Source organism: Aquila chrysaetos, chromosome 22 (genome assembly GCF_900496995.4).
Source record: "Aquila chrysaetos chrysaetos chromosome 22, bAquChr1.4, whole genome shotgun sequence".
NCBI lineage: Eukaryota > Metazoa > Chordata > Aves > Accipitriformes > Accipitridae > Aquila > Aquila chrysaetos.
The window spans coordinates 13,817,762-13,825,745 of NC_044025.1; the positions used below are offsets into that span (position 1 = coordinate 13,817,762).

The 7,984-nt window shown below is 44.3% G+C and overlaps 1 protein-coding gene across 1 annotated transcript in view; it reads right to left on the reverse strand.

Moving 5' to 3' along the window:
* Positions 1-5,217, reverse strand: part of SGCD (sarcoglycan delta) — a 352,116-nt gene extending 346,899 nt beyond the window's left edge. Inside the window, exon 1 of the mRNA XM_029997981.1 lies at positions 5,172-5,217. The gene's annotated coding sequence lies outside the window, so the exon portion shown is untranslated. The remainder of the gene's footprint in view (positions 1-5,171) is intronic.
* Positions 5,218-7,984: the final 2,767 nt, after the last annotated feature.

Consider the following 7,984-nt stretch of genomic DNA (forward strand, 5'->3'; position numbering starts at 1 on the left):
GAAATACCCTCAACATCCCAGCCCTTAGGTCTAGCTGGTCCCCGAGTGCCCAAGCTGCAAAGCATCGCCGAGGCAGCAGGCACTCAGCTCCCCAGCGTGTTGTACAAAGCCTTCAGGAGCAACATGGTTCATTTTCCCTTTGAGTTTCACGTGTTGGAGACGAGATCAGTGGAAAAAAAATTTCTGCTTTAAAAAGTGGGTTGTTTTGCCACTATATGCAAATGTTTTGGTTTTACCAGATGGCAATGAATGCTTTCCTTCCACATTTTATTCTGGAGCTAAGGATCAAGGTAGAAAATTGAAAGAGTTTGCAATAAGCTTAGCAGCTACTGACAGCTGTTTGCCGGGACAGGTTATACTTGTGTTCATGGAGAACTTGTCCATCACGTGCCCGCTTGCTGCTCTTCCCTTCTCTCTGTGAGCCCAGGCCCCCCGCTTCCCTTAAAATTCCAATAAAGCACCAGGGTTTGGTTCATCCGAGGTCTGTAAAATCAGTGCCCAACTATATGACATTAAGCAGGGGGTACAGTTAAAAAAAAAACCTAAGCTGAAGGTGTTAACCTATTTCAGATCTCCTTCCCTCTCTCCAGGCTAAGGACTTGGATTTTTTTCTTTCCTGAGGAAGAGGAATGATTACTGATGAACCTTGGAACAGCTTAAACAGAAGTAAGGATACACAAATCAGAGGGATTGCTTCTGTCAGTTTGAGTTGTTACTACTAGACTATATAAAGTTAATCATTGGCAGAATAGAAATTTGATTCTTACAGGAGTTTATCAGGAGTTGGTTGGGGTCTTTTACTTTGTGACTCACTGAGTTGTTACTCTGCCACTGAACCTCACTATCACTAAAACAGCACCAGGTAAAATTAAATGAAGTATAAAAAAAACTGATTAACTAGCAAGAAGTTTCTTCTTTTCCATCTCAATATCACACAGTTTGGAGGCCTAGTGAAGTTGTTTTCTTGCCCATCTAAAAAACTTGCAAACGACAGTGAGTGCTTTTGAGTAGTGCATGGGAAGCGCACGAAGGTCCTGCTCTGTACAGGTGCCTCTATACATGCACTCCTTCTACATGTTCTAGCTTATATGGAAAATTTCTGTGTTTGCCTCATCTCCAAAAAAAGTGAAAGTACTGAAGAAATTTCACAGACCGAAAGAAAATAAAAGCACGTCAGCAAAACTTAGAAGTATCAAGCACCATAAATTTCATCAAGTCAGGCCAGCAATGAATTTGACCTATGGCTCTTCTTTTTCTTTTTTGTTATTCTTTTAATTTTTAGTACTTTCCTGCTGCAAATTCATGACAGTTGTTGTCCTTCATTCGCACTGATTTGCACTGTGCACTGGATCCAGTTGGCCAGCAATGGCAGGGAAAGCTAATTCCATTCAGTTACTGGAAAAAAGCAATAAAAGCAAATATGTTTCCCTAAGGCCCCAGCCCAGAGTGATGAAAAATCCAGACCAACAACCATATTTTGTTAAAATCGGTCTTAAGTGTCATCTCTTTTCCCACAGAAAGATAAAAGTAGGAAAAGAGTATACTAGGCAAACTGAAATATAAATGATGGACCCTTCCCAGCTCTAGCAATTGCATCCCAAATATATCCCCAAGCTGGGGAAGGAGTGACAATCTCCACCCCAGAACTGGGCAAGCCCTAATCACATTTCAGTTGTGCCATGAACACACAAATGCCGTACGGCCATAGCTAAGGTTATTTAAAGTTATGGGGTCAGTGACAGCAGCAGCTGCTGCTCCTGACCTCAGGGGAATCACAGTTCTGGTTAACTCAAACTCTTGTCCTCCCATTTCTCACCGGGACTTACTGGGATATGAGCGGTTCTTCGAGCTGCTGCAGTGGGTTCCCAGTGCTTTGCTGACCACAAGCAGGAGTGTGCTGCAGGGGCAGAGGAAAAGGCAGCACAGGCAAAGATAAAGTAACTTTTCTTGTTGGAGATGACTCTACTTATTTTCCCTGCCTTTAGAAATGAACAGCTGCTGCTCAGGTTTGCCAGCACCCAGCACTCAAAAACTATGAGTGAGAGACTCAGAAATAGGATGATTGTCTGTAAAACAGTCTGATGTTGGGGGAAAAAAAAAGCCTCTTTTTATTTGGCTTGTGATTACTAAGTCTGCAGGGATCCTTTTTTTTCCAAGCTTTTTCCTTAGTTCTTGAGGAGCAGAGATCCACTCTTCTTTTTTTTCTTTTTTTTTTTTTTTAAATGAATGCTGGGATTCAAACATAATCAACTAATTCCAGGAGCTGAGGCTTCAAGATAAAAAAAAAAAAAAAGTATACCATGTCGCAAAGCTCACAATGCAATCTCATTGCATTGGCATTGGCAGCCGTTCACTTGGCTCTGGAAATAATAAAGTGGGAGACTGAAATGACAAACAAACGGGAGATCCAAACCAAAGTACCACCAGGGAATGCAAAGCAGATGGCCAGCTAAAGAAGACTAGCCCAAAGAATTGCTATAGTCTTTGCAGGAAGATTACTGACAGCATCCACCGTGGTGGCCTCCTTCCTATGAGCTTGCCTGGTGTGGTTTGCATCTTGATGTCCTTGTCGTGAATTATTATTAAGAGGAGTAAACAAGCTAGAGAGTCCTCTCAATTGCAAATCACGTGTGCTCCCTCTCATAGCCAACAGGGAGATTCAAGAGCACTGGAGAGCCCACACAAGGGTCAGGAACAACTCTCTCTGTCTGTGCCATCTTGGGCCTATATTGCTTTAACTGGTCATTTAGCTATCACAAAGATAACATTGGTGTGTGCTTTCAGGAAGAATGCTTTCAGCATGCTTCTATTAAAATGTCTGCTTTGTTTCAATATGCCATAATATTATTTTGTCAAGAGAATTTATTTTAAAGTTGCAAAATCAAGTCTGTGCTAAATAGGAGCTGGCACAAATGAAATTAGATTTTGGGACTCCCCATAAATATGCAAGTGTGAGCGTATGAAATCACATGTAGCAATTCATTTTCAGAAAGAGGAAAAAACCCTAAATTATATTGTCTTCTGTCATAACCAGTTTGCTCAGCAGAGGAAAACACATGAATATCAACAGTGACCATTAAGCAGTGTGGTAAAACGCCCTGCAGAGCTCCATCAGGACTGATCCTTTCTGCTTACCCTAATCAATACATTGGTTTACCGGAGAAGAAAACAATTATCGCGGAGCAGGCTTCAGACTGCCAACCCCAGCAGATTCTCTGTGCTGCCAAATAGGATTTCTCTTTAGTTTATGTCCATCCCTGGCACTTAGCAAAGCTGACCTGTCTTCTTGTGCTTCTAAGCATATAGCCATTTTCTTCAATTTTCACTCTTTTTAGCAGTCCAGAAATGCAATGTTTAACACCGACTAAAGCCTACATGCTCTCTTCCGTGGCCATTCACAGGGATCGGGATTTTGAACTTTGGACTCAATAGGAAAAGTTTTTCCACAAGCACCTGGAGCTAAATCCTGCCCGCCATATTTGTGGGTGTTGCTCCATTACCTGTCGGTTTGAAATAAGCAGGATTTAATCATTTGGGGATGACAGTGAATTACAGCCCCTCGTGAAGGGATACAGCACTCCCGTCCCGCTCTCCCAGCCCGTCTGCTCACAGGCTGGTGCATCACTGGAGCACAGCCAGGCAGCCATAGAAATGCAATGAGTGAATAAGGTCTTCCTTCCCTATCAGCCAATAAAGATAATTACACAGGCCAGCATATATTAATTTGGGCTCAGTCCTTTTCCCACTCAAATTAACGTCGGTTTTGCCGTTGAAGCCGATGTTAGCAGAAGCTGGCCCAACATCAGGGACCTAAAATTAAATTGCTTCTGCTGTTTGCTGGTCTCCCCCCTTCCCCTGTACCAGCCAAGGGAGTCGCTGGCCCAGCCGGGAATCGGTACCAATTCAAGGAACAGCCCCGGTGTCCAAGGCACGCTGCGGACGGGCTCTCAACACCTACTGCCGGAGCTCGGGCAGCGGGAGCCCCACGACGATCGAAGTCACGCCACCTCCACCCCCACGGCACCGCAGCCGGGCTCCCGGGCGCGCTCACCCCTCGGGAACTCATTTGCTCAAACCAGCGCTAAACGAGGGCCGGGAAGGAGACACGCACAGAAAATCTTTATGCAGAGGGGCGCGGAGTCAGGGGACAGCAGCTCTCGCTGAGGATGCCCACGCGTGCTCACGCGGGTGTGCGACGCACACCGCTGTCCTCAGAGATTCCTCGTGCAGGGCTGTCGGACTTTTTATCCCATTTCCACGACGCAGAAGTCGCTTGTTATCAATATCGGTGATGCCACTTGAAAAATCAGAGGAAATCCATCACAGCCCGTGAGGTTATTCTGGTGTAACGAGCAGCCCTTGTATCTCATTTTTCAGAACAGAGACTCAGCCCTTATGTCTCCATTTCTGTGCTGCCACATACGTGGTGGCCCAGCGCAAGGCTTGTGGGGCTTTTCTGCAGTCCAGCAACTCGCCATCTCCTTGCATACACGCAGGAGTGGATGCACGCAGATACACACACAGACATACATCTATAATTATCCTCCACAGTATTCCTCTGAAACAGTATTTTTTCTTTCAGGCACTAGTCTGCCTATCAGAGTATACAGATACACAGACATTTACCAGCACGGCTGAAAAGTCTCCTCAGCCACATTTCCATGGAGCACACGTAGCACACTGATTTGCACATATCTCGGAAATACAAACAGTTCCTCTCTTTTCATATTCTGCTGCTACAGTAACTTTGCAGACAACTTTGCTTACTGGACTTGTATCATGGTGGGTGTAACTACCAGCAATAGCTTGCCTGCTACTCGGAGCAGAGTCACATGCTGTGATTGCTCATATGCTGTTCAGATTCTCTAACAACTGAGAGAGAGGAGAAAAGAAAGGAAAAAAAAAAAAAAGGCAACTATTTCTAACTGTGGCACATTCCTCTGTTGTCTCTGCCTGGGCTGCAAATGCTCTCTGTTACACTGATTTCCTTTAACTGGTCAATCCCCACCCTGTTTCCACAAACACGGAAAGCAACTGTTTGTAATTCCAAACTCCCAGCCTTGTGCCAGATAACATTTGCCGATCAACTGCCAAGGCAAGCTTCATGCAGAAAAAAAAAGAAAGAAAAAAAGAGGGAATGGCAGATTAAACAGATCAGCTCTGATTCTTACCTTCAGAAGCAGACTTCGTTCAAAGCCCACAAATACTTTTACTTTGCTGGAAGTCTCTGAACTATTTTTAGCTTCCCTCGGGGATGCCATATAGGGAGAGCAGCCCCCTCCCTATCATTACTAATCTGCCTAACATAACAGCAGGACACCTGCTGCTAGTGAGTCATGTTTTGTGTGAAGCTAATGGTATATATATAGGCAAAACATAAAGACAATTGCTTATTTTCCTCCATACCCCATGTGTTGTTTGTGTCTTCCTGTTACTCCAAGCAAATCAAATCAGTGCAAAGAAGACAGTGGAAAGACGACAAATACACAGGAAAATTCGTGTTTTCTTCAGACCAGCAGCTCTGGAGAGGTATAGCAGAATTATGCTTGTTTATATTTGTGGCATGTATATACCTGTGTGTATACATATATCTGCACTTTACACATGCACAGAGTGAGTGTGCTCTTGCAAGCTCCTGCTCTGGCACATGGTTTTCACTGAAAACATGGATGGAAATTCAATGATTATAAATCTCAAGCTCCATCCTGAACCTGTCTTCCCTGCTCACGCACAGTAAGAAAGAACAAGCATGGCACAGGGGCATATGTAGGGGAAACTCAGGTTTATAACCTGCTAACACAGAGAAGAGAAACCTACCACTTATTCCCCATATAAGCTTCCAGATAGGAGGGAGAAGTAGCTTAGTGGTTGTACAGTGGCTGTTAAACATCAGCTGTATTCCCCTTTGTTTGCTTCACAGCCATTACTTGCAGTGACAAACATGTATAGAACAACCCTTCGGTCTGTGCTGGAAGCCTGATTTAGCTCTCCCCCCAAGCCATGCATTTCATCGTTATGGGCTGCACTTCTAAACTTTTGAGAGCTGCAGTAAAGAGCTGCTAGGTTTGGTTTTGTGATCTCTGGAAGATCTCTCTTTTATGCCTTTCCCCTCTCTCCTTTTTTTTTTTTTTTTTTTTTTCCAAAATGTGAAATTTGGGTTATTTCTCTCTTTGAAGAAAGGCATTGTCCTCATCCTCTGCCTTGGGCAATACTTCCATTCATGATGGATACTGGTACTCACCCTTCTTAACCTTAGTTCACCCTACTGTCCTTAAATTCTACAACATAGTCATTCTTACTAAAGACAATGGTAAAATGTCCACCAACAGCAGTGGAAATAGGATGGACGCTTACAGGAAATGCTAGAACATCTCACAATAACCTTAATGGTCACGGCCAGAATCAGCATTAGACATTGCAACACGTGAAGCCATACCCTGACTGGTGGAACCACATAAACCTGTCTCTTCCCCCCATAGAAAAACACCTAAAGTATTCAATGGATAATGAAAAACTTCCTGTAGGTTTATAAAACCATCATATTGAATGTATTGCAGGAAAATTATTTTAAAATATATGTAAAGAAGATACCTCTGTTCCCAGAGAACTCTGAAGATTTTCAAACAGATTTCTTTAGAGCCTTGCTTCCCCCCACCCCATCTCCTTCTCCTGCTGAACTGGACAAGGGGTGGTAGAAACTAAGAAACTCTCCCAGCCTGCCTAGTTCCCTTCCTCCAAGAGGGGCTGGACTAGGCTGCAGTAAACAGCCAAATTTTCCTTCTTTGAGCAGCTTAGGGACACGTGCTGTGTAAAACCCCTCAAACGATGAAGGAACCTCCTAAAAATTGCACTTACAACCATTCTGGGCTCTCTGAACAGAGTTCAGAAACATACATCAAGCCCAGTAATTTAAAATAACCCCTGGCAAATCAGCATCTTACCACTTAAAATGACCATCTGCCAAGTCCTGAACGTATGGGGGAAAGGAAAGGCAACATGCCCCAAATACCAACCCTGGGTCTTCTCCACCAAATAAAGATATTAAAAAAGCAAGCCATGGGTGTTTTCCCTTCTGTATCCAGCTGCTTCTCCAGGTTCTGCTGTAGCAGAAGCAGGAGGATTTCAGGCAGGCAGACCCTGAAGCATTTGCAGTTTCCAGAAGGAGCGTGTCAGTGACCCACACGCTCTGCAGTCCTCGATTCCCCCCTAGTGACCAGCGCACACTGAGGGTATTGAATCAGCTGTAGCCTTCGAGCTCAACAGAGCTGCTGCATCTCTTAAGCACCAGCAGTAGATCTGGCTTTGTGCTTCAAGAGTCCTGCTGTCCCCTCCGCTGCCAAAAACCCACCCAAAACCCCCTCTTCACGCCCGCCTTCATCGCAGAAGGACAGAAGTAACCAGCTGCGACAGGGAGAGTTACAAACCGAGCGCGAGGGTCAGTTCTCCCCTGCCTTTCCTCCAGAGATAGCTTCAGCGTGCCATTAACATATTAACTAACACAGTGCCTTTGTATGCCTGCTAAACAAAAAAGTAGAAGCAGAAGGGAAAAAAAAAACCCCCAAACCCCTCGGCATGTCTGCCTTGAATCCCAATTAGAAAAGAATTGTTTGCCTTAATTCTAAATGTATTTAGAATATGGAGCATATATTTCCAAAGGATGTTTTGTATTTACAGCGTGTCTGTCTGGTTATACTGCTGCAGTGTAATTGTTTTCCTGCTGAGAATTATAGCAGTGAAGTTACTCTGGGTACGATTACAGCTAATTATAGTTTCACTTTGGAATTTAAAGGCTCCCCTGCAACACTCCTTCCTTCCCACGTAGAGGCACTGGCCTTGGAGCATGTTGTGACTGCTGCCCGTAATTGTAGTAACTGAGGTCCCTAAGGTCGCTGCCAGCTACGTGACATGCAGATGCATTTGAGGTTTAGTTGCTAGAACTGGGTAAGTCATTACGGTAACTGTATGAGGGGAAATCTATAAAGAA